The sequence below is a fragment of the Coregonus lavaretus genome, assembly GCF_964263955.1.
Source record: "Coregonus lavaretus genome assembly, contig: HAP1_SCAFFOLD_569, whole genome shotgun sequence".
NCBI classification, from domain to species: Eukaryota; Metazoa; Chordata; class Actinopteri; order Salmoniformes; family Salmonidae; genus Coregonus; species Coregonus lavaretus.
Genome location: NW_028162988.1, coordinates 43,533 through 69,183, shown reverse-complemented (window position 1 = coordinate 69,183; position 25,651 = coordinate 43,533). Strand labels below are relative to the sequence as shown.

At 43.0% G+C, this 25,651-nt stretch overlaps 2 long non-coding RNA genes across 2 annotated transcripts; one reads left to right on the top strand and one right to left on the bottom strand.

Moving 5' to 3' along the window:
- Window positions 1-9,899: 9,899 nt before the first annotated feature.
- On the bottom strand, window positions 9,900-10,918 carry LOC311118614. The gene is made up of 3 exons (XR_014611823.1): window positions 10,837-10,918; window positions 10,336-10,626; window positions 9,900-10,144 (listed from the first exon to the last, which is right to left on the bottom strand). It is a non-coding gene; the product is annotated as an uncharacterized lncRNA (long non-coding RNA).
- Window positions 10,919-14,471: 3,553 nt separating this feature from the next.
- LOC311118612 lies at window positions 14,472-17,341 on the top strand. The gene is made up of 3 exons (XR_014611822.1): window positions 14,472-16,517; window positions 16,734-16,805; window positions 17,002-17,341. It is a non-coding gene; the product is annotated as an uncharacterized lncRNA (long non-coding RNA).
- The last annotated feature ends 8,310 nt before the right edge of the window (window positions 17,342-25,651 follow it).

Below are 25,651 nucleotides of genomic sequence, written 5' to 3'. Positions count from 1 at the left end.
TTCCAGTTTAAACTGTTCTGCCTGCGGTTATGGAACCCCTACCTGTCCCAGACCTGCTGTTTTCAAACTCTTAATGATCGGCTATGAAAAGCCAACTGAGATTTATTCCTGATTATTATTTGACCATGCTTGTCACTTATGAACATTTTTGAACATCTTGGCATGGTTCTGTTATAATCTCCACCCGGCACAGCCAGAAGAGGACTGGCCACCCCTCATAGCCTGGTTCCTCTCTAGGTTTCTTCCTAGGTTTTCGCCTTTCTAGGGAGTTTTTCCTAGCCACCGTGCTTCTACACCTGCATTACTAGCTGTTTGGGGTTTTAGGCTGGGTTTCTGTACAGCACTTCGAGATATTAGCTGATGTAAGAAGGGCTATATAAAATAAAATTGATTGAAATTGATTGATTGAGGTAGACGCGTCTGAGGCTGGTATAGGGGCCGTTCTCTCTCAACGGTCCGGCACGCCACCTAAACTCCGCCCCTGTGCTTTTTACTCAAAGAAGCTCAGCCCGGCGGAGCGTAACTATGACGTTGGGGACAGGGAGCTGTTAGCTGTAGTTCAAGCCCTTAAGGTGTGGAGGCATTGGCTTGAGGGGGCTCAACACCCTTTCCTCATTTTGACTGACCATCGGAACCTGGAGTACATCCGGGCAGCGAGGAGACTGAACCCTCGCCAGGCTCGATGGAGTATGTTTCTCACCAGGTTCGTATTTAAAATCACATACATCCCTGGGTCCCAGAATGGTAATGCGGATGCGCTGTCCCGGCGGTATGACACGGAGGAGAGGTCCGTTGAGCCCACTCCCATACTACCGGAGTCTTGCCTTGTGGCACCGGTGGTGTGGGAGGTCGATGCCGAAATCGAGCGAGCGTTGCGTACCGACCCCAGCCCTCCACAGTGTCCTGAGGGTCGGAAGTACGTTCCGCTCGAGATTCGGGATCGACTCATTTACTGGGCTCACACGTCACCCTCCTCTGGACATCCGGGTATCGGCCGGACGGTGCATTGCCTTAGCACTAAATACTGGTGGCCCACTTTGGCTAGGGATGTGAGGGTTTATATCTCCTCCTGCTCGGTGTGTGCCCAGTGTAAGGCGCCCCGACATCTACCCAGGGGTAAGTTACAACCCCTGCCCGTTCCACAACGACCATGGTCCCACCTATCGGTGGATTTTGTGACAGACCTTCCCCTCTCTCAGGGGAATACCACCATCCTGGTCGTTGTGGACCGGTTCTCTAAGGCCTGTCGTCTTCTCCCTATGTCGGGTCTTCCTACTGCCCTACAGACCGCTGAGGCCCTATTTACCCACGTCTTCCGGCATTACGGGGTACCCGAGGATATAGTGTCTGATCGAGGCCCCCAGTTTACCTCTCGTGTTTGGAGAGCGTTCATGGAGCGTTTGGGGGTCTCGGTTAGCCTTACCTCAGGGTACCACCCGGAGAGTAACGGGCAGGTAGAACGTGTCAACCAGGATGTGGGTAGGTTTCTGAGGTCGTATTGCCAGGACCGGCCGGAGGAGTGGGCACGGTACATTCCCTGGGCCGAGATGGCCCAGAACTCTCTCCGCCACTCCTCTACTAACCTAACCCCCTTCCAATGTGTGTTAGGTTACCAGCCGGTTCTGGCACCTTGGCAGCAGAGCCAGATCGAGGCCCCTGCGGTGGATGATTGGATGAGGCGCTCGGAAGAGACGTGGAACGCTGCCCACGTCCACCTGCAGCGGGCCGTCCTTCGTCACAAGGCGAGCGCCGATCTCCACCGCAGTGAGGGGCCGGTGTACGCACCCGGAGATCGAGTCTGGCTCTCTACCAGGAACCTACCCCTCCGCCTGCCCTGCCGGAAGCTGGGTCGGCGGTTTGTGGGGCCCTTTAAAGTCCTGAGAAGATTGAACGAGGTGTGTTATAGGTTACATCTACCTGTTGAGTATAAGAATATTAACCCCTCGTTCCATGTGTCTCTTCTCAGGCCGGTGGTAGCTGGTCCACTCCAGGACAATGAGATAGGGGAGACTCCTCCGCCCCCACTGGACATCGAGGGGGCTCCGGCGTACACCGTTCGGTCCATCTTGGACTCTAGACGCCGGATGGGGGGTCTCCAGTATCTCGTGGAGTGGGAGGGGTACGGCCCGGAGGAGCGGTGCTGGGTGCCGCGGAGGGACATCCTAGACCCATCTCTCCTGTCAGAGTTCCACCGGGACCATCCCGCGCGCCCTGCTCCGCGTCCTCCTGGTCGTCCCCGAGGCCGGGGTCGGCGCACGGCTGGAGCCGCGCGTCAAGGGGGGGGTACTGTCACGGTTTCGGCCGAGGCTGCTCCTCCTCCTGGTTCGGGCAGGCTTCGGCGGTCGTCGTCCCCGGAGTACTAGCTGCCACCGATCTATGTTTCATGTTCGTTTGGTTTTGTCTGGATGTTGTACACCTGTGTCTTGTTAGTCCTCGTTAGTGTCCTATTTAGTTCTCGTTGTGTGTGCTTGTCGTTGTGTGTGATTGCGCTTCTGTTTCGTGTTTGGAGCTACATTTTCCCTCCAGTGTTTTGGAGAGGTTATTTTTGCACATGTTTGTGCGCCGTTTGTTTTGTCGCCTGTGTGCGCCGTGTATTCGCCTTCGGGCTTATTGTGCTTCTGTCTTTGATATATATTGCACTAAAGCCTTTGGACTGAGCCTCTGCGTCCTGTGCATGATTCATACACCACACCCACCTTCAGCACGCCTTGACAGTCGACTTCCACAACAACTAAGAGCATTGAAGCATGAGGCTAAACTCTGCATGTTCTGATGTGAAGCACACCCTACACATGAACATATACTCTGTGAGTACAACGTCTTGCTTCTGTGGTTCATTCTGCCGGTCGTCGCAACGTCATATCGCTAAGTCTCAGTTTAATGCAACTTGTGTTTTGGAATGTTGAATATCACACTTTGGTTGTGTTTTTGGTACATTGAATGTCACACTTTGGTTGTGTTTTTGGAATGTTGAATGTCACACTTTTGTTGTTTTTCTGGAATGTTGAATGTCACACTTTTGTTGTGTTTTTGGAATGTTGAATATCCCACTTTTGTTGTGTTTTTGGAATGTTGAATGTCCCACTTTTGTTGTGTTTTTGGAATGTTGAATGTCAAACTTTTTATGTTTGTTGTTGTCACACACAAAAAATGAATACATGATTAATTGAATCAATGAATTGAAATAAATGATTAATTGAGCCATCACTGTTCAGCCTCAAGTTTACACAGTCAATACAGTGCGCTGTGGAATTGCTCCACATCCTGTCTAAATAAAAATAGTATCTTTGTTTCTGAACTTGGCCTTGTGGTTAAGGCCGCTGCCTTGGCACATGTACATTTTCCCTGCCTGCGTTGGTACGAGTCCTGGCACCTACCAGGCCTCCTCTGTACCTCCTTCTCTCCGTCTCCCCTTCATTTGATATGTATCTCTGTCTTTGAAAAACAATCAAATACTCTGTAAAATACAGAAGGAGAGTCCAATAACAGAATAGTGCCTAGCAGCTGTGCCTACAGTAAAAGCTAAATAACTTGATCACTTTCAATGTACTTCTGCTACATAACATTCACAAAACAGAAATATAGATGTGTCATTTCTCACTACTTATACAATAGTTTACAGAAACGTGAACACACACAAACATATTTACACAATGCAATTGATGTTATTCTCTATCTATTACTTAATTCTAAAACTACATCTGCATCACAGTCTGGATGTGAACAGTAAGCCACAAGCTGCTCTCCCTCTGAAAAAATGTAAATGACTCAGAGGGTATTGCAACCCAGTATCACAGATTATTGTGAAATAGACACAAATTGCTTATTGGAAATTTGTGACAAGCACACGAAAAAGTATATTTTTCATGTGCAGTACACGATTTTGTGTACAGTGCATTTCAATCACAGATAAAGGCAGTAGGTTACTTCAGACAGAAACGATAGGAGGGTGGATGGTGTAACGCGAACATCTAGAAACCCAAAGGTTATGTGTTCGAATCTCATCATGGATAATTTTAGCTAATTAGCTACTTTGCAACTACTTACTACCTTTGAGCTACAGTACCAGTCAAAAGTTTGGACACACCTACTCATTCCTGTTTTTTTTTTACTTGTTTTTTAAAAACTATTTTCAACATTGTAGAATAATAGTGAAAACATCAAAACTATGAAATAACACATATGGAATCATGTTGTAAACAAAAAAGTGTTAAACAAATCAAAATATATTTTATATTTGAGATTCTTCAAATAGCCACCCTTTGCGTTGATGACAGCTTTGCACACTCTTGGCATTCTCTCAACCAGCTTCATGAGGTAGTCACCTGAAATGCATTTCAATTAACAGGTGTGCGTTCTTAAAAGTTAATTTGTGGAATTTATTTCCTTCTTAATGCGTTTGAGCCAATCAGTTGTGTTGGGACAAGGTAGGGGGGGGGGGGTATACAGAAGATAGCCCTATTTGGTAAAAGACCAAGTCCATATTATGGCAAGAACAGCTCAAATAAGCAAAGAGAAACGACAGTCCATCATTACTTTAAGACATGAAGGTCAATCTATATGGAACATTTCAAGAACTTTGAACGTTTCTTCAAGTTCAGTCGCAAAAACTATCAAGCGCTGTCATGAAACTGGCTCTCATGAGGACCGCCACAGGAATAGAAGACCAAGAGTTACCTCTGCTGCAGAGGATAAGTTCATTAGAGGTACCAGCCTCAGAAATTGCAGCCCAAATAAATGCTTCACAGAGTTCAAGTCACAGACACATCTCAACATCAACTGTTCAGAGGAGACTGTGTGAATCAGGCCTTCATGGTCGAATTGCTGCAAAGAAACCATTACTAAAGGACACCAATAAGAAGAAGAGACTTGCTTGGGCCAAGAAACACGAGCAATGGACATTAGACCGGTGGAAATATGTCCTTTGCTCTGGAGTCCGAATTGTCTTTGTGAGACGCGGTGTGGGTGAACGGATGATCTCCGCATGTGTATTTCCCACCGTAAAGCATGGAGGAGGAGGTATTATGGTGTGGGGGTGCTTTGCTGGTGACACTGTCTGTGATTTATTTAGAATTCAAGATACACCTAACCAGCATGGCTACCACCGCATTCTGCAGCGATACACCATCCCATCTGGTTTGGGCTTAGTGGGACTATCATTTGTTTTTCAACAGGACAATGACCCAACACACCTCCAGGCTGTGTAAGGGCTATTTTACCAAGAAGGAGAGTGATGGAGTGCTGCATCAGATGACCTGATCTCCACAATCCCCCGACCTCAACCCAATTTAGATGGTTTGGGATGAGTCGGACCGCAGAGTGAAGGAAAAACAGCCAACAAGTGCTCAGAATATGTGGGAACTCCTTCAAGACTGTTGGAAAAGCATTCCAGGTGAAGCTGGTTGAGAGAATACCAAGAGTGTGCAAAGCTTCAAGACATGGCATTAAATAACAATGGTGCCTTGAGGCTTGTCCCATAGAATTGCATTGCATGGGGTGTCTTGAGACATCTTGAGCCACAAGACATGTCACAAAACATGTCTTCAAAATGTTTCTCGAGTCATCTTAAGATGTCTTAAGACATGTCTTCAGAACAGCCGTGTCTTAAGACGTCTCAAGACACAGGTGAATGCTGGGTATGTACAGTCTGCATGACAACTTATGTAACGTGTTACTACATGCTACATAAGAGTCTACGTTCCAGATGTTATAACAAGGTGTTATGTCATTTACTAAGCTCTGTGCCACATTATTACATTTAATGGAATGATGGGTGGCATAACCATGTCATATGCCGTTATAGAGTGTGCACAGAAACCTTAAAGGTCGACTTCCGGCCAAAACACAAAAATAACGTATTTAAACTGTACAACTGATCAATGCACCATCATACTAGGTCATTTAATGCTTAAAAACAAAACATTGATTAATAAGATACTTGAACACACAAGTGTCATTTCTTACTGAGCTCTACAGCTTCTGCCCAAAAACAAATCCTGTGAAATGATGTCAACACATACTGGAGGAGTTACTGTCTAGCTTCGCTAACAAACTAGCTACGTCGGTTGTGGCTCACAAGACCAGAATGACAGGTCGATGAACCACTAAAGGCACACTCCATTTCTGTTGGACCCCTTTTTTTGCTGTACATGCTTCCTTCTTTTTACTCTGTAATTTAGGTTAGTATTGTGGAGTAACTACAATGTTGTTGATCCATCGTCCGTTTTCTCCTATCATAGCCATTTAACTCTGTAGCTGTTTAAAAGTCACCACTGGCCTCTTGAGGAAATTCCTGAGCGGTTTCCTTCCTCTCCGGCAACTGAGTTAGGAAGGACGCCTGTATCTTTGTAGTGACAGGGTGTATACACCAGCCAAAGTGAAATTAATAACTTCACCATGCTAAAAGGGATATTTAATGTCAGCTTTTCTTTACCCATCTTCCAATAGGTGCCCTTCTTTGCAAGGTATTGGAAAACCTCCCTGGTCTTTGTGGTTGAATCTGTGTTTGAAATTCACTGCGTGACTGAGGGACGTTAAAGATTATTGTATGTTTGGGGTACAGAGATGAGGTAGTCATAAAAACATTATGTTAAACACTATTATTGCACACAGAGTCCATGCAATTTATTATGTGACTTGTTGAGCACATTTTTACTCCTGGATTGATTTAGGCTTGCCATAAAAAAGGATTGAATACTTATTGACTCAAGACATTTCAGCTTTTCATTTTTTATTAATTTGTACATTTTCAAAATACAAAATTCCACTTTGACGTTATGGATTGCTATGAATTGCAGCTTTAAATTACAGAGCATTTCTGTTAAAAACAATATTTTGGGGGAATAGAATAAACATTTTGTTGAAAACTGGATCCTTGATGGAGTAGTGTGGATCCCTGTTAGCCAACCAGGCCCTGTTGTGCATCTAAGGGTATATTGTAGATGAATAATATGACATTGTATTGTATTGTACCCTCTAAACTTCTTCCACAGATCCCTCGGTCAAATTTGTTTCATCTGTTTTTGCTAGCAATATTATTTTTCGATCTGGCCACGGACCCCAGTTTGGGAACCACTGATCTAAAGCACTGGACCCCTCTTAGCCTACTGATATATTTTTGAACATGTGCTGACATCTAGTGGTTAAATCTGACTTTTTAAAGATTCATATTTATTTATTTTTACAGTTTTCACATAGATTCAATCACAACACAGTTCAGTGGTGGATGTATCACATAGTTATTTTAAACTTACATTTCATCACGATAAAAGGTTCAAAGGTCAGGTAAATTCATAGTCAACAGATACATTGAAATAGCAAGGTATGTTTACATCATTCACACTTCTTACAGGTTCTTTCAAGGCTGCACATTCAACAGGTCAACAGGTCATCAGGTCAACAGGTCAGCAGGTCATCAAAAGGAGAAAAATCAAGAAGGCCGAGATACAAAAATGATCTTACAAAAAAGAGCTAGTTCAGGTTAATGCCTCATGAGCTTAGTGTTACTATCCCATCCCAACCCACAATATAAGATGGTTTACTCCATTGTTGGTAAACAATGTAATTGCAAACAAACACTGATTAAATATAGTTCAAACTATCATTTCATCTCATGGATGTTCAGTCTTTGCATCCAGAAGTCTATACATTTTAGTGGTTACATTTCTCGAGCCCTATTCCTCATTTGTTTACCAAACAAGTGACGGGGTGACCGCCATAGAGATCCTATTCAGGATCCTCATCAGGGTGGAGGATTGAGCTGCCTGCCTACCTGCCTGCCCTTGGAACTGACCAGCACCTCCGACCAGCACCTCTACTGACCATCTAGCTATGAGCTTCCAGATCCTCTAATGACCGCGACTGTCCATCTGCTGGAGGTTTCAGGAAACACTCAAATACACTTGATTTGGATGACCTAGCTACTGTTGTAGCCTATATTTCTTTTTAAATGACTTCTTGTTGTTTATTTTGCTTAACAAGCGCTTTGAGATTCTGTCTAATGAAAAGCACTATAAAAGTGTAATAAATTATTATTATTATTATTATTATTAAATAGAACAATATCCTATCGTTCTAATCCTAATGCTATGGTGACTGCTATGTTGTTTTATGATTCCTAGATCGCCCCTTTCAAGTCCCAAAGAAGAATGAAGTATAAGTTTATCATCTCTATGTAGCATGTTCCATAACTTGCTACATTTGCACACACTGTATATATATTTTCTGTTGTATTTTTGACTTTATGTTTTGTTTTACCCCATATGTAACTCTGTGTTGTTGTTTTTATCGCACTGCTTTGCTTTATCTTGGCCAGGTCGCAGTTGTAAATGAGAACTTGTTCTCAACTGGCTTACCTGGTTAAATAAAGGTGAAATAAAATAAAAAATAAAAAAAATGTTCCAACAATACAGGGCATGGTAACTAATACACTATATATACAAAAGTATATGGACACCCCTTCAAATTAGTGGATTCAGCTATTTCAGCAACACCGTGACAGGTGTATAAAATTGAGCACACAGCCATGCAATCTTCATAGACAAACATTGGCAGTAGAATGGCCTTACTGAAGAGCTCAGTGACTTTCAACGTGGCACCGTCATAGGATACCAACTTTCCAACGAGTCAGTTCGTCAAATGTTTTGCCGTACTAGATCTGCCCCAGTCAACTGTAAGTGCTGTTATTGTGAAATGGAAATATCTAGGAGCAACAACTGCTCAACTGTGGTTTGGCGGTTGCCAAGTTATTATTATTTGTACATATTACTTCAACTACCTCAACTAGCCGGTTCCCCCGCACATTGACTCTGCACCGGTACCCCCTTGTATATATAGCCTCCCTAATGTTATTTTATTTTACTTCTGCTCTTTTTTTCTCAACTCTTTTTTGTTGTTGTTTTATTTTACTTTTTTATTAAAAATAAATGCACTGTTGGTTAAGGGCTGTAAGTAAGCATTTCACTGTAATGTCTGCACCTGTTGTATTTGATATGATTTGATTATTTGATTATTGTCCACTGGGTGGTGCAACAGTCCCACAGTTTCTATGTAATGTTTTGAACTGTATGATGTCACCTCAGAGGTCCACCTGGTGGAGAGTGCTGTGGTTCTGGCCAGGAGAGTGCTGTGGTTCTGGCCAGGAGAGTGCTGTGGTTCTGGCCAGGAGAGTGCTGTGGTTCTGGCCAGGAGAGTGCTGTGGTTCTGGCCAGGAGAGTGCTGTGGTTCTGGCCAGGAGAGTGCTGTGGTTCTGGACAGGAGAGTGCTGTGGTTCTGGCCAGGAGAGTGCTGTGGTTCTGGCCTCTCTCCCTGGTGAAGTGTTCACTGAGTTGTAAACTCTTGGAACAATGTCCTGTTTGGAGATGAAACATTAGAACATTTATATTATTCAAATGATCGTTCTTTAAAACTATTGACTTATATAATGCATAGATTAATTAATGAAAGAGCAGGTACCTCTTCTAGTGAATGTTGTTCTTTAGGGATTTGTCATTTTCTGGCATGTATGATGTATCCAACACCAAGTACAGCAACTACTATAATAACACTACCCACAATGGTGATAACTGGTAACACTGAGGCTTTCCCATCCTCACCACTACCTGTTCACACACACAAACACACACACACACACACACACACACACACACACACACACACACACACACACACACACACAGATGAAGAAAGATGTTCATAAGATAATAGTTTCATACAGGCAGAATTATTCCAATCTTAACTAGAGAAGAATTACAATCATATGATATCAAACCTTTGGTCATATTTTATTTTTAATGCCGATGAATTTAACTTTTATTAATATTATATTATTAGTAGGTTATTAAACAGTGATAGAGGTATGCAGTGAAGGTGACGGCTAAATGGTACTTACAGTCCTCCATGGGTTGAGAGATGGTCTGTGTGCTGACGTGGTTGCTGGTGGTGCATTGGATAGTCCCGTTGCCATTGGAGATGATGATGTTGACCCCAGACAGAGACAGTAACTGTTGTGACCGTGTACACTGACCCCCGCCACAGACAGACAACATCCAGCCATCTTTAACTGAACAGTTCACTGTGACGTCACAGAGTCCCACACTTGTGTTGAAGAGAGACGTGACATCCATAACTGGTTTGGGAACATGATCTACAAGAACCAATGGAGTTGGGAAAGAGATCCATACATCTATGAGTGGTCTAGAGACTATAATTGTATTAAATATACAAAAAGACAACTACCAGCACAAAAACTTGATTAGGCCTACATGCATTATTGAACCTAATCAGACACATTAAATGTACGGCAAATTACCAGAACTGAAATCTTACAAAACTCACCCTGCACTGATAGTCTATATGTAGTAGTTGATTCATTCCATTTTTTCCGGTAGTTTGCCTTGTAAATTCCACTGTCTGTGTTCAACAGATTCTTAATGCACAGAGAATGGTTTGCGTTGTTATAGTCCACCTTCTCCTTGTATTTAGGAGAGATCTCTTTGACTCCAACTATTACATCACTGTTCCTCATCCATTTAAGTCCTTTGATCATCTCAGGAGGTTCTGGAACAGCCAGACATATTGAACCCCCCTTCAACCCATACTGGTCCACTGAAGGTTCCCCCCTGATTCCTAATGAGAGAGGACAAAGATCACATTTAGCATTTCACTGACAGTCATTTGACATTAATGTACACATTGAGTCAGTAAGTCATTTGCTGCCTAAACTCAAAACTTTTCCAATTCCCCGTGTTATGTGCACAAAGTATTATTTCTAGAGTAAATGTCCAAAATCAAAAGTGATTCCTCCACACAATATAATTAATATAATTAATAGGTTACCTGTGGTGATACCTAGCCATAGAAGAAGAAACCCAAGTATTTTCATATTTCTTTTGAAATTGAGAGACTAACTCTGCCTTCTTCTGTCAAAGTTGTCACCTAATGAGGCAATTTTAAACTCCTACTCAGTGGAAGTGGAAGTTTTTCACCAGATCTTTTCAGAAGGCTCCACCTCTACATGGGGCATAGATTTCATTGGATGGTGCCTACACTGCATAACGCCCTACAATTAATAATCCAATCATCAGCCTCGTGTGTCATGTAAAAAATCTTCCCAACCTGAAATAGTGCCCAATCGTATTGTATTGTGAACTGTTCCCAGTTCAATAATTCATTGCACGTTTTACACAGCGCGCGCAGGGTTAACTATGGGTGTATGGGTGGTCCTCTGTAGCTCAGCTGGTAGAGCACGGCGCTTGTAACGCCAAGGTAGTGGGTTCGATCCCCGGGACCACCCATACACAAAAAAAATAAAATATGTATGCGCGCATGACTGTAAGTCGCTTTGGATAAAAGCGTCTGCTAAATGGCATATTAAATTAAAAATTTAATTAAATTAACTAGTTGGTGGCTGAAGGTGGAGGAAAAACGATGTCTAACAGACAGCTGTGGGATAAGGAGACGTATACTTGGATGACGGAGGAGGAATGGAAGGAAAAAGAGCGGCAGAGGAGGTCTAAGAGAGAGAGGGAGGAAGATTGTAAGATTGAGTCGGGGGGAAAATGGCGGGGAAAAGCGAGAAGGTTTGGTAAAGAAGAATGGTAGGAAATGTAAGCAAAGTGAGCTGAAGACAGGAGGAGAAATGGAAGTGAATGAGGGTGAAGTATCGGAGGTGGTAGGTGTGGTGAAGTACTCGGAGCCAGAGGCTGGCACAGAGGGTCAGGATAAAAATGAGTCTGTGACAGTAGGAGTGACGTTTTTGGAAAAAGTGGACCCTTGCCTTTTGTGGTTTCAAGATGGGTGAAAAAAGCGTTGGATATAGTGGAATCGGTGAGGGTAACCAGAAGTTGTCTAGTGATAATTGTTTGTGTTTCTGTTGGTCAGAGGGAGAAGGAGCTCAGAGTTAAACAAATGGGGGAGAGTAGTAGATTTGTACCAGTACAGAGGGATAGGCCAACAAGTGATATATGTTTCAGTAAGATTGGATTTTTAGCGTTTATAGCAATGGTTATTAATTGTACTGCAGTGATGGAACGTAAGTCGAAGAAAATTGAGGTTGTGGTGGCAGCTGCAGAGAGGTATTTGGGTGTGCGAGACTTCACATCAGAAGAGTTACAGGGAGTGTTAAGTGGTGATGTCCCATCATTTCAGGTTGAGGGCATGAGGTAGGAATGAATATATTTAAATAGTGAAGAAGGGTGGTGTTAATTATTAATAATACTTTTGAATTTGTGAGTGTAGTGTTAGATCAGGGGTGTCAAACTCATTTTAGCTCAGGGGCCACATGGAGGAAAATCTATTCCCAAGTGGGCCGGACCGGAAAAATCATGGTATATATATAACTTAAAAACAACAACTTCAGATTGTTTTCTTTGTTTTAATACGATCAACATACAACATAAAGCTGGAGCCTGAGGACAGTGTCCAAAACCACAACATCACTATTAATCATAAAACACCTCAAGTTATTTGAAAGTTCTGAGGACAAAGAACACACAAACACACAATGCCTCAGTGATTCACAGAAGTATATCACAGATCACAGAACTATATCAGGGTGTCATTTCTCAGGCAGAAATGTAGATAAAAATAATGAAATCCTGTTCCCCAAACAAGTGCAAGAACCACAGAGTCAAGAATAGGTTAAATATACAAATCAATTAAAATCAATTAAAAACAATAGCACATCAACATAAAAACATATAAACATAAATCTGAAAGCGTTGCTCAAACTCCCGTAACAGTCCCGTTATTTTATCTTTGAACCGCTTCATGTCTGCCACATGTTGGGTCGCGCACACATTTTTCAGACAGGGGAAGTGAGCTGCATCACCACCGGCAAGTTGCGTCTCCCACAATGACAGCTTCAACTTGAAACAACGTATGCTGTCATAACACTGCGTGACAACTTTGTTGCGCCCTTGCAGCTGTTTGTTCAAGTTATTCAGGTGCTCTGTAACATCCACCATAAATGCAAGGTCCGGCATCCATTCTGCGGAATGAAATTCTAACACTGGTTTGTCCTTTTCTTCCATGAACTGTTCAATTTCTTCTCGTAAATCAAAGAAATGCCTCAGCACAGCACCTCGGCTTAACCATCTTACCTCAGTGTGGTATGGCAGGCCATAGATGTGGTCTTTCTCTCTGAGAAGGCTGTCAAACTGACGGTGATTCAGGCTTCTGGATCGGATGAAATTAACAGTTTGGATGACCACCTTCATGACGTTATCCATCTTTAATGACTTGCAACACAAAGCCTCCTGGTGCAAAATACAGTGAAAAGTCAAAAAACCACGTCCTCCATTTGCAGATTGCACTTTCTCTCTGAACTTTGTCACAACGCCTGCTTTTTTCCCGATCATTGAGGGCGCACCATCTGTAGCCAGGCTGACAGCGCGGGACCAGTCCACTCCGACCCTGTCCAGCGCGCCGACGAGTGCGGTAAAAATATCAGCTGCTGTCGTTGTATCTGTCATCGGCACCAACTCCACGAACTCCTCGGTGACGGTCAATGTGTCATCAACTCCGCGGATGAAAAAATGGCCAGTTGTGCAACATCTGTAATGTCCGTGCTTTCATCAATTGCAACCGAAAACGCAATAAATGACTTTACATTTTGCTTCAACTGGCTGTCCAAATCCACTGAAAGATCGGAAATCCTGTCTGCAACTGTGTTTCTTGTCAGGCTGATATTTGCAAAAGCCTGCCGCTTTTCAGGGCACACAATCTCCGCTGCCTTCATCATGCATGTTTTTACAAATTCACCCTCACTAAATGGTTTTGAAGCCACTGCGATTTCATTAGCAATGAGGTAGCTAGCTTTCACTGCAGCGTCACTGATGTCTCGGCTGTGAGTAAACACAGACTGCTGCTTCTTCAGACCCGCCAACAGTTCATTCACCTTCTCTCATCTCCGCTGTCCTTGAAAGTTGTCATATTTGTCGGCATGAAGACTCACATAGTGGCGACGAAGGTTATATTCTTTCAGCACTGCAACATGCTCTGAACACACCAAACATACAGCTTTCCCATTCAATTCCGTGATTAAATAGGATGACCATTTTTCTTGGAACACTCTGCACTCTGCGTCCACTTTTCTCTTTTTTGACAGAGACATATTGGGGCAATGAGGGTGCCAAAGCACATAATGTTAAAAGTAGAAGCCGTAATAAATATCGCGGGCAAAACAAAGTAGCTCATTGGCTGCACGTGCTTGACCTACTTGCTCTGCCCCGGTATAAACAGTTTGCTTGCTTAACACAATTGCTATTGCGCCATCAAGTGGACGCAATTGGAACAGCAGTTTATTTTATTTAAAAATTGCAGCGCATTTTTATACTTTACAAATAATATATATATATATATTTTTTTTTTATCATCTCGCGGGCCGGATTAAACCCGTTTGCGGGCCTGATCCGGCCCGCGGGCCGTACGTTTGACACCCCTGTGTTAGATGGTAGGGTATTTCTTTATTTTATTTTTCAAGCAAAATATAAGGGAGTTGTACTCCAGTCTAGTAGGTGGCGGTAATGCAACAAATTGGATGCCAACCGCCATTAAACCTAATTGAAGCACGCAACTCTTTTTGTGGATGGCTGAGCTCGTCTCTATTTTTACCCTCCTTTGGCGTGAACTTGAACAAACTGTTCAGCGTCGCTAGCAGCATACAGCAGCACGTTCGATTGTGCGTCAAGATTTCAGCATAGCGAATTTGTATGAATATTAAATGAGCAAAGCAAATTGTATGAATATTAAATGAGCAAATGGTGTAATCCATTCTCCATTTCATGAATTTATTCACACGTAAATAGTAATATGCTCTAAACCAGGGTTCTTCAATTCCGGTCCTGGAGGGCCGAAACACCTCTGTTTTTCATCCTCTCCTTCTAATCAGGGGCTAATTCAGACATGGGACACCAGGTGAGTGATATTAACTACCAGGTAGAAATGAAAAACAGAAGTGTTTCGGCCCTCCAGGACCGGAATTGAAGAACCCTGCTCTAAACCGCTCCGGGGACAAACAAACTCTGCTGCCTTGTTTACAATCGTCCACATGGCTGGGAGAACCTATTCAAGTAAAGTTAAGTAAATGCATTTCGAAAATGAAAAAAACCCCGATATATTATTAGCTAACTAGCTACAGTGCAGGCTAACTCAAATTAGCTGCTAACGTAACGTTAGCTAGCTAGCTATCTAGCCAACTTGACATACTGTATAGCTAGCTAGCTAAGTGAATTAAATACCACCAGCTACCTAACTTTATTAGCTAGCTATCTTGATTGTTGGTGAACACATAATTAACCAATTATATTTACTACGACATGATGTAATTATCATTGTAAAAAACAAACTCCAAATGCATTTGTAGGTAACGTTAGCTAGCTAACTGCCATGGAGGAGGGTGAACGGATAGCAGCCGCAACTGTCAAAGTGAGAGAGTAGGGTGTTCTGGATAGGGCAGGTACTTTTGTATAGTTCCAGTCCATAGAAGTGAGGACGGAGATAATAGTAACGTAATATTCAGTGCTGTGTAATTTGAGTATAATGAAGTCAGTTTCTTGTGAGGTTTTCTGTCCTCAGATACAGAGATCTGTGAAAGCTTGTCTGCAGATGAAGAGGTCCCAATGAAGAGCAGTGGTTCTCAGTCCTGGTCCTGGGGACTCAAAGGGGTGCACATTGTTGTTTTTTGCCTTAGTGCTACACAGCTGTTTTAAAATGATCAACTCATCATCAAGCTTCAAGTTATATTTATGTATTCATTTGTGATGCTATCCTTGATATGGTCCTGCTGTTGTCACATGCTACACATGCATCTATCTATCCAATGTTATCATGATTTGTTATTAGGGATATTATACTTTAGTAATCCACAATGACCTGGTAATGTAAAAGTCTAATAATGACATTATCTTCCATATTCCTACAGATACCTTGTAACTGGAGATTCCTTTAAAACGATTGCCTACAGTTACTGCAAGGTTGGGTGACCAGGGCCATCTGGGACTGCCTCCTGGGTGGAATTCAGGCGTGTGAAGGCTACCTGTGTCCTGCATAACTTCATGGACCAGGAGGGAACCTGCAGCTCGCCGCCATGTGCCAGAGGAGAAGTCTGCTGCTCTGCAGGATGTTTCAAGGATGGGGGCCAACAACGCAGCGCGGGAGGTAATCCGTGTGCGGGAGATCTTTCCCTCCTACTTCTTTCGAAGAGGGTGCAGTTCCCTGACAACACCATAGACTACACTATGCACAACCAAAGGCTCTTTTAAGAGCCATCCACATGGCAATAAGAGTATTCTTCCATTTACTTAGCTATGTCAACTGTAGTTATTCAATTCCCAGTTTCTTTCCCTTTGATTTCTACTTCTCAGGTGAGGATGCTGTTCAGGTAAGGGTGATATAACCCACACACTCGTGTATCAATCTGGTTGATGGATTGTCATGTGCAGTAAGCAGGCTCAGGTGTATAACTGTGGCTCCTTCCACCTTCAAAGAATAGGCAAGAGGACCAACCATGGCGAATAGTAAGACACTTCATTATTTCTATTTATATAACTACGCTATATTGTTTGTCCTCGTGTGTCTGCATGTTTTTCAGTATAAAGTACTCTGCAGCCACTTAGTGTGGACACCAGGTGAGGCACAGAGATTCCTGTTGAACACTGTCTCTTTAACTACCTTATTTTCTCCATAACAGTCTCTCTCCTTCACTTCATCCGTCTTCTCCCTAAATCCTCTAGGTTATATCAGCTGTGTCGGTGAACCCCTCCCGCATCTGAACTGGCTACATATAGGGCACAGCATGATCAGAGGTGAGAGGTCACTTGTTCGGGTCAACAGGAAGTATTATTAAAGAGATGCTTTACATTGAAATACAGATAGAGATGTAGTAGTCCCAGAGTTAATGATTCAGGGTGAATTTTGCATTTCACCTCCTGATGATTATGATGACGGACAGTGTTAGAATAAAGGAACACAAGGCTTAATCATGCTGTCTCTCGTCTGCAGGTGTGTTTTGATGTGAAAGAGGATGCCAACCCCCAGTCCTGTCATCGCCACCTCAACCGCTCTTGGGCCAACTGGGGGTCCAAGGCTGGTTAAGAGACATTTATTTAATTGTGATGAATTGAGAGAATATTAAGTTTAGTAGCACTGTAATTCATTAATCATATGCTGTCTTCCCTGCTCCTCCATTCTTACCGCTTTCCCTTTCTGTCTTTTACACTCGTTCTCACACCAATCTACCCACCTCCTCTTTCTTCCTCTGTTTTTATAATGCACACCAGATGTGCACTGAAGTACAGATTGAACCATAGTCCCCGTGCCCAAGAACTCTAAGATAACCTGCCTAAATGACTACCGACCCGTAGCACTGACGTCTGTAGCCATGAAGTGCTTTGAAAGACTGGTCATGGCTCACATCAACAGCATAATCCCAGAAACCCTAGACCCACTCCAATTTGCATACCGCCCCAACAGATCCACAGATGATGCAATCTCTATCGCACTCCACACTGCCCTTTCCCACCTGGACAAGAGGAACACCTACGTGAGAATAATGCTATTCATTGACTACAGCTCAGCATTCAACACCATAGTGCCCTCTAAGCTCATCACTAAGCTAAGGACCCTGGGACTAAACACCTCCCTCTGCAACTGGATCCTGGACTTCCTGACGGGCCGCCCCCAGGTGGTAAGGGTAGGTAACAACACATCTGCCACACTGATCCTCAACACGGGGGCCCCTCAGGGGTGCGTGCTCAGTCCCCTCCTGTACTCTCTGTTCACCCATGACTGCATGGCCAGGCACGACTCCAACATCATCATTAAGTTTGCCGACGACACAACAGTGGTAGGCCTGATCACCGACAACGATGAGACAGCCTATAGGGAGGAGGTCAGAGATCTGGCCGTGTGGTGCCAGGACAACAACCTCTCCCTCAACGTGACCAAGACAAAGGAGATGATTGTGGACTACAGGAAAAAAAAGAGGACTGAGCACGCCCCCATTCTCATCGACGGGGCTGTAGTGGAACAGGTTGAGAGCTTCAAGTTCCTTGGTGTCCACATCACCAACGAACTATCATGGTCCAAACACACCAAGACAGTCGTGAAGAGGGCACGACAAAGCCTATTCCCCCTCAGGAGACTAAAAAGATTTGGCATGGGTCCTCAGATCCTCAAAAAATTCTACAGCTGCACCATCGAGAGCATCCTGACTGGTTGCATCACCGCCTGGTATGGCAACTGCTTGGCCTCTGACCGCAAGGCACTACAGAGGGTAGTGCGTACGGCCCAGTACATCACTGGGGCAAAGCTCCCTGCCATCCAGGACCTCTATACCAGGCGGTGTCAGAGGAAGGCCCTCAAAATTGTCAAAGACTCCAGCCACCCTAGTCATAGACTGTTCTCTCTGCTACCGCACGGCAAGCGGTAACGGAGTGCCAAGTCTAGGTCCAAAAGACTTCTAAACAGCTTCTACCCCCAAGCCATAAGACTCCTGAACAGCTAATCATGGCTACCCGGACTATTTGCACTGCCCCCCCACCCCATCCTTTTTACGCTGCTGCTACTCTGTTAAGTATTTATGCATAGTCACTTTAACTCTACCCACATGTACATATTACCTCAACTACCTCAACTAGCCGGTGCCCCCGCACATTGACTATGCAACGGTACCCCCCTGTATATATAGCCTCCCTACTGTCACTTTATTTTACTGTATATATAGCCTCCCTACTGTCACTTTATTTTACTTCTGCTCTTTTTTTCTCAACACTTTTTTGTTGTTTTATTCTTACTTTTTTGTTTAAAATAAATGCACTGTTGGTTAAGGGCTGTAAGTAAGCATTTCACTGTAATGTCTGCACCTGTTGTATTCGGCGCATGTGACCAATACAATTTGATTTGATTTGAACTTGTATTTAAATTATAATATTACAATTATAATATTTATAATGCATGTATTATATATTTATAACACTTGGATAATTAACTTCTATCAATAAAGCGGTTCACATTCTCTACTGGTTGAAAATAAGTCTCATTTGATGAAATACTACACATATCCTGTGTCCTCAGATCAATGCAGATGAAGGAAATTAGATATTGAGATAAACCGGTTTTAGAGTATTTACATGATGCATAAGAAGTGTAGTGTACTGTTTTTCTAAATTCTGTTTCTGTATATATGAATTACAAATCAGCCTTTTAAACTAGTTAAATCATGTTTCTAGTCTATTGCATAGTTGCACCATCGAGAGCATCCTGACTGGTTGCATCACCGCCTGGTATGGCAACTGCTTGGCCTCCGACCGCAAGGCACTACAGAGGGTAGTGCGTACGGTCCAGTACATCACTGGGGCCAAGCTTCCTGCCATCCAGGACCTCTATACCAGGCGGTGTCAGAGGAAGGCCCTCAAAATTGTCAAAGACTCCAGCCACCCTAGTAATAGACTGTTCTCTCTGCTACCGCACGGCAAGCGGTACCGGAGTGCCAAGTCTAGGTCCAAAATACTTCTCAACAGCTTCTACCCCCAAGCCATAAGACTCCTGAACAGCTAATCATGGCTACCCGGACTATTTGCACTGCCCCCCACCCCCACCCCATATTTTTACGCTGCTGCTACTCTGTTAATTATTTATGCAGTCACTTTAACTCTACCTACATGTACATATTACTTCAACTACCTCCACTAGCCGGTGCCCCCGCACATTGACTCTGCACCGGTACCCCCTGTATATATAGCCTCCCTACTGTTATTTTATTGTACTTCTGCTCTTTTTTTCTCAACACTTTTTTGTTTTATTTTACTTTTTTATAAAAAAATAAATGCACTGTTGGTTAAGGGCTCAAAGTAAGCATTTCACTGTAATGTCTGCACCTGTTGTATTTGGCGCATGTGGCCAATAACATTTGATTTGATTTAACCATTGATGTCCCAGGACCAGGATTGGTAAACATTTTACATTTTAGTCATTTAGCAGACACTCTTATCCAGAGCGACTTACAGTTAGTGAGTGCATACATTTTCATACTGGCCCCCCGTGGGAAACGAACCCACAACCCTGGCGTTGCAAGCGCCATGCTCTACCAACTGAGCTACACGGGGCCCACAGTAAACACTGTTGAAGTGTATAATTGTAACACATACATGCAGACACAGCATCATTCAAAAGACTGGAGTTTGATACTCCTGGTATTGGATATGACTAAATGTCTCACAGACATTCATACCTGAACTGCACCTTTATTTGCCAAGGTAGAGTACATGATCAGTGAATATATTCAATGTACAGGCTACAATGTGGGGATCTCATGCATGGTAATAACTACATGTATATACAACTTGCATCCTTGGCACAAAGTTATATTATATTCTACTCAATCCATAGGCTTCATTAATGTCATTCAGACTGTTTTGAAGTTGATACAACCGGCTATGATAGCTGAGGTTCATAGCTAGGTTCTGAACTAATATTTATACCAAACGTTTTAGGGTCCATACACAGATCGGCTACATAGCTAGCTACACATCCATAGCCATACAGGTATTTTTTATCCTCCACTGCATAATAAGCAGTGGAGAATAAAACAACACTAATTACAATTTCATACTCATGTCCCAACGCCCATAAAGCTAGCTAGCTGGCTAATGTTAGCTAGTCAGCTAGCTTTCTAAATAAAGATTTTCATAAATTAACTTTGACAAAAAAATATGCATAATCGTTTGTCTCTACATTAACAAACATACAGTGGCGGCTGGCCGATAGAGGGCGCTAGGGCGCCGCCCCCTTAAATAAAATTATTTAAAAAAATAAAATAAAATAAAAATAATAATAATAATAATAATAATAATAAAAACATCAGTATGTCAATATTTGTGTGTTTGAAATATGGAATGCACACAGTAATATGTGTAAGATATGATAGAAAATCATATTCGCAACCTTTCCTCTGCCTGTCAAACGCCTCGTCAGCTCTGGGCGATACAGAAAGTGCCCCGAGGAGGCGGGTCTACGTAGCAGTTAAGCCAATTGCTAATTTAAGATATGAATGTATGACATAAAATGTAGCTAATCAGCGATTTTAATTCGGATCCAAGGAGGGCGATTATTTTATCGCCCCAAGCTCGCCCCTGATAAAATAAGGACCGGGCTCCAGTGGCGCCATTTTTACTAGACGACAATGGCGAACGCAAACGTTACTCCTCCAAGACCCAACCCTAACTCGGTGAAATCTCTCCTCCAAGATCCGTTTGAGAGGAGAACTTTGTCAGAGAAAGTTCGGGTGAAAGAGCTGGGCCCAGATCAACCTGACCTCTCAATCAGACAGCAGGCTAGCGAGAAAGGGAAGCAGTATATGCGCGGCTTCTCCCGTAGCTGGTACACCAGGAAGGCTTGGCTAGCTGGGTGCACTGATGCTAATGCTTTATTTTGCTTTCCGTGCTTGCTTTTTAAAACGACGGGGTCAGATTCAGCATGGACAGGTACCGGAGTGAGGGATATGAAGCACCTGTCAGAGAAGGTAAAGAAACATGAGAACACCAGGGCACACATGGACAACTCTGTAAAGCTAGCTGTATTAGGAAGGGTGAACATTGCTACGCAGCTGGATGACGGCCACAGGATTGCGGTGAGGAAACACAATGAGGAGGTGGATAAAAACAGGCACATTCTATCCAAAATTATCGATTGTGTGAAGTTCTGTGGGGCTTTTGAGTTGGCCTTGCGTGGGCACGAGGAGACTGACTCCTCGGACAACCCCGGCATTTTCCGGGGCTTAGTGGATTTTGTTGCCTCCCTCGACAGTGTGCTGGAGGAGCACCTGAAGACAGCTACCGTTTTTAAGGGCACGTCAAAGACGATACAGAACGAGCTGTTGGAATGTATGCTGTCAGTGCTTAAGGATTACATCCTGGAGGAAGTAAAGACTAAAGAGTGCTGATTTTATCGCCATTCAAGCTGACGAGACGACTGACGTTTCCACCCACTAACGTGTTTCCAGACCATCAGAGACTCTGGGAACTTTGATGCCCCGACTGTCAGAGAGGCGGGGGGCTTTGTGAGGATGCTCGAAGACGAGGCTTTCTGTTTTTTCCTGGCACTGTTCCACAAGATCATGCCAAATGTGGACATGCTTTTCAGCCAGCTGCAGAAGAGGAACATCGACCCTGTCTTCATCAGGTAAATAACTATATTTACTATTGGCTGATAAAGATGTTGTTAGAAAGATGAATAGTTCACTTACAACAGTTTAAAAGCCTAAATGTGTCTGGTCATCAAAGTGAGTGATTATCATAGAGCCGTCACAATTATATTTGTTTTAGTATTTTAAAAGGAAAGAGAAGACATTTACATTACATTTTAGTCATTTAGCAGACGCTCTTATCCAGAGCGACTTACAGTTAAGAGTGCATACATTTTTTCATACTGGCCCCCCGTGGGAAACGAACCCACAACCCTGGCGTTGCAAGCGCCATGCTCTACCAACTGAGCTACACGGGACCACATTAGTTTTGGCAAGATCTGAAAAAAGAAGTTGGTGGAGTGCAACCCTCAAACATTGAAGAATTACAGCAGTTTGCTGCTGAAGAATGGGCCAAATTGCCAGCAGAAAAGGTGCAGCAAGCTCATTGATGTCTACAATAAGCATATGTTGGCAGCTATCTTGGCCAAAAGCTGTGCAACCAAGTACTAGCTCCAGGGTGCCAATAATTTAGTCCATGACATTTGTCTATATTTTCTAAATTACAATTGTAAACTTAAGTTTACAGAAATATAATTAAAGGTGTGGAGACCCATTTTTTCCTCTCAAATTTCAACTGATTTTAGAAGAAATAGGGAATTATTTAAGAAAAGCCCAAGGGTGCCAATATATTTGGACACAACTGTATGCCTTCAGTCTAATTGGAATGTATGGCAGTAGAGTTGTTTGTATTTCTCCCTAACCAAAATGGCTGCCATTAGGATACCATTCAGGATTTTTTTTCACCTGTGTTACCACGACAATCACGCCAAATGAGCATTGCATTTGTGTGCTCCTTCAGTGTGAATGCGCAAATTTGATATGGGTCACATGTAAAACTGATACATAATTGATACAGATTTACGGTATGTTGCCTATATATTACTATATACCGGTATTGATGCACAGACCAGTTTGGGTTTTTACTTTACCTTCTATAACGGTATTTCAATGTTTGGTTTGTTAAATGTGGTAATGCCACTCCGCCATGTGTAACGTCCGTTTTTCTAGTTTACTCCGCAATTTGGGTCGTCTCTCTCCCTCTCTCACCAAGTACCACCCCGTCACTCAAGGAGCGCAGTTGTTGTTACTCGACCACGAGAACAAGTGTTTGTCCAAAAAGACACAATCAGACGTTGATAATAATGCAGGAAAGTACTACACAGTTTGTAATAATTATTCAGGTGTCCACCAGGTCAATTTCTAGAAGAGGCCTAGTTGTTATTGAAGATTAACTTTATTGCTAAGTGCACAGCAGAACAAAATTATGTTGCATCCCTCTCACAAATGTAATAGAAAAAGGCTTTAAAACGTAATAACATCAGTTAATTATGTACATCACAGGTTAAAAGCAGTTACTAGACATAGTTTGTGTGTATATACACACTATCTGTCTGTCTGTCTGTCTGTCTATATATATATATATTTATATATATATATATATAAGTCACTGGTTGTGTGTTGAGGGGGAATTACAGTGAGTTAAGAAGTCTGATTGCAAGTTATCAAATTAAACTTTATTTTTTGGACCCAGGGCCTCAATTCCCTCTTTGTGTGGGGACAGCGCATCTGACGAGCAGCAACAGCCCATCAAGCGACGGAGGATGCTGGGACCAGGAGAACAACAGAGGTTGGCTATAGAGGTAAGTTGTGATGTAATTGTCAGTGTTTCCCCATATAACTTTTTTCAGGCCTGGTAGTATGTAGCCAAAACCCTGAACAATCAGCACCTTGGTAATCATATACTTGAGTTGGACATAGGCATGTGTCAGTCAGGATCACTTGCATCAAAATAGCTTAATTGCAAATTAAAGCTGATGATGTATCTTTTACAGGTATGTGATACCATCCTGAGTCATGCCAAAGAGAGGTTCTCCTTCACCCAGCACCTCATCAGCGCAACACTATTGCACGGAGAGTTGTTCCCACAACACAGTGTGAAGTTCCCCGATACAGCGCTTGAAACAACCGTGGAGGCGTACCCCATGTTGAACAAGGCCAAGCTCAAAACCGAACTGTCCCTCATCTATGAGAACAGTGAGTTCAAGGCTTGTAGTGGTGCAGTGCCCCTGTACCAGTTCTTCATGGAGAACAACCTTCAGAGCACTTTCACAGAGACTGCCAGCCTCCTCAAGATCCTCATCACCACACCCATGACAACTGCTGAGTCAGAAAGGTGCTTCTCTACACTGAAAAGGATCAAGACCTTCCTGAGAAACAGCATGACACAGGATCGCCTGAACGCTCTGGCCATGCTCTCCATGGAGAAGAAACTTGTCAGGGACATTCCTGACTTTAATCAAAGGGTCATTGAGAGGTTTGCCACTCAGAAGGACAGACGGGCAAAATTCCTGTACAAATAAGATGACAGACACACACACACAGAGCAGCTCTGGCCGCATGTTTCTTTGTATATAGTTGACCTTAGCATAAAAAATCCAGTTATATATGGTACTCTAGAAAGTCTTAATAGTGTCTTTGCTAATATTACTGTATATATGTTGTTTTGTATCAATTAATTGTTGCAGTTCTGGAGCACATTAACAATTAGTCACATTTAGTATGATCATAAAATACTGTATGCTATTCTTCCAGTCAAAGGTTTGAGTTCATCCACTTGATATCCATTTCTATATTATACATCCTTTTATACAGTGTAAGATTTCCTATAAACTTTATAATAATTTCATGTTATTGTCCACTTTCCACTCTGTTCTGACAGCATGCCTGTTGCGTTGCCTGTTTACTACCAATGGTAAAAAGTTCACTTTAAATGCAAATGAAAGGCTTGGGTTTGTGTAATATGTTTTTGTGTAAGAATGCCTCAACTTTTTAATATTGGCATTAAATAATTACTGAATGTTTCACTGAGCACTGCTGTCCTGCAGTTTGTGTTAAAATATATCGCGATGGTTACAGGAAAAAAAAAGTATGGCACAGCCCCACCGAGAATATTTTTCACCAGCCGCCACTGCAAACATATTCCTCTCAACTGTAAATTTTTTCACCGCCTCCCACGCCACGTTCGCGCCGCCCAACGGTCCCCGCCCTCTCCGCTTATCACCGCTTTCCTTCCAATGAAAATTAATGGGAAGCGGTGTTTCACCGCGAGGCACCGCGTAGTGTACATGAGGCATATAGCTTACTGTTCTGACTTTGTGATGCACATGTAGCCTATAGCCTGTTTTAGAGAAATGTAATAATCGAATATTGTAAGAGCTTTCATTGTCTGCTTATATGTCCCCTTTTTTATCCTATGGTTCTGACTTGGTGTACAGGAAGAACACTAAGAACAGCCCATGTTCTGAATTCTGTCGCTGTACATTTCAAAAGTGCTAAACAAATAGTAATATTGACTTCCTCCATCCTACCTCGCTCATTAATGTCTTAATTGAAATTACGGATTGCCTC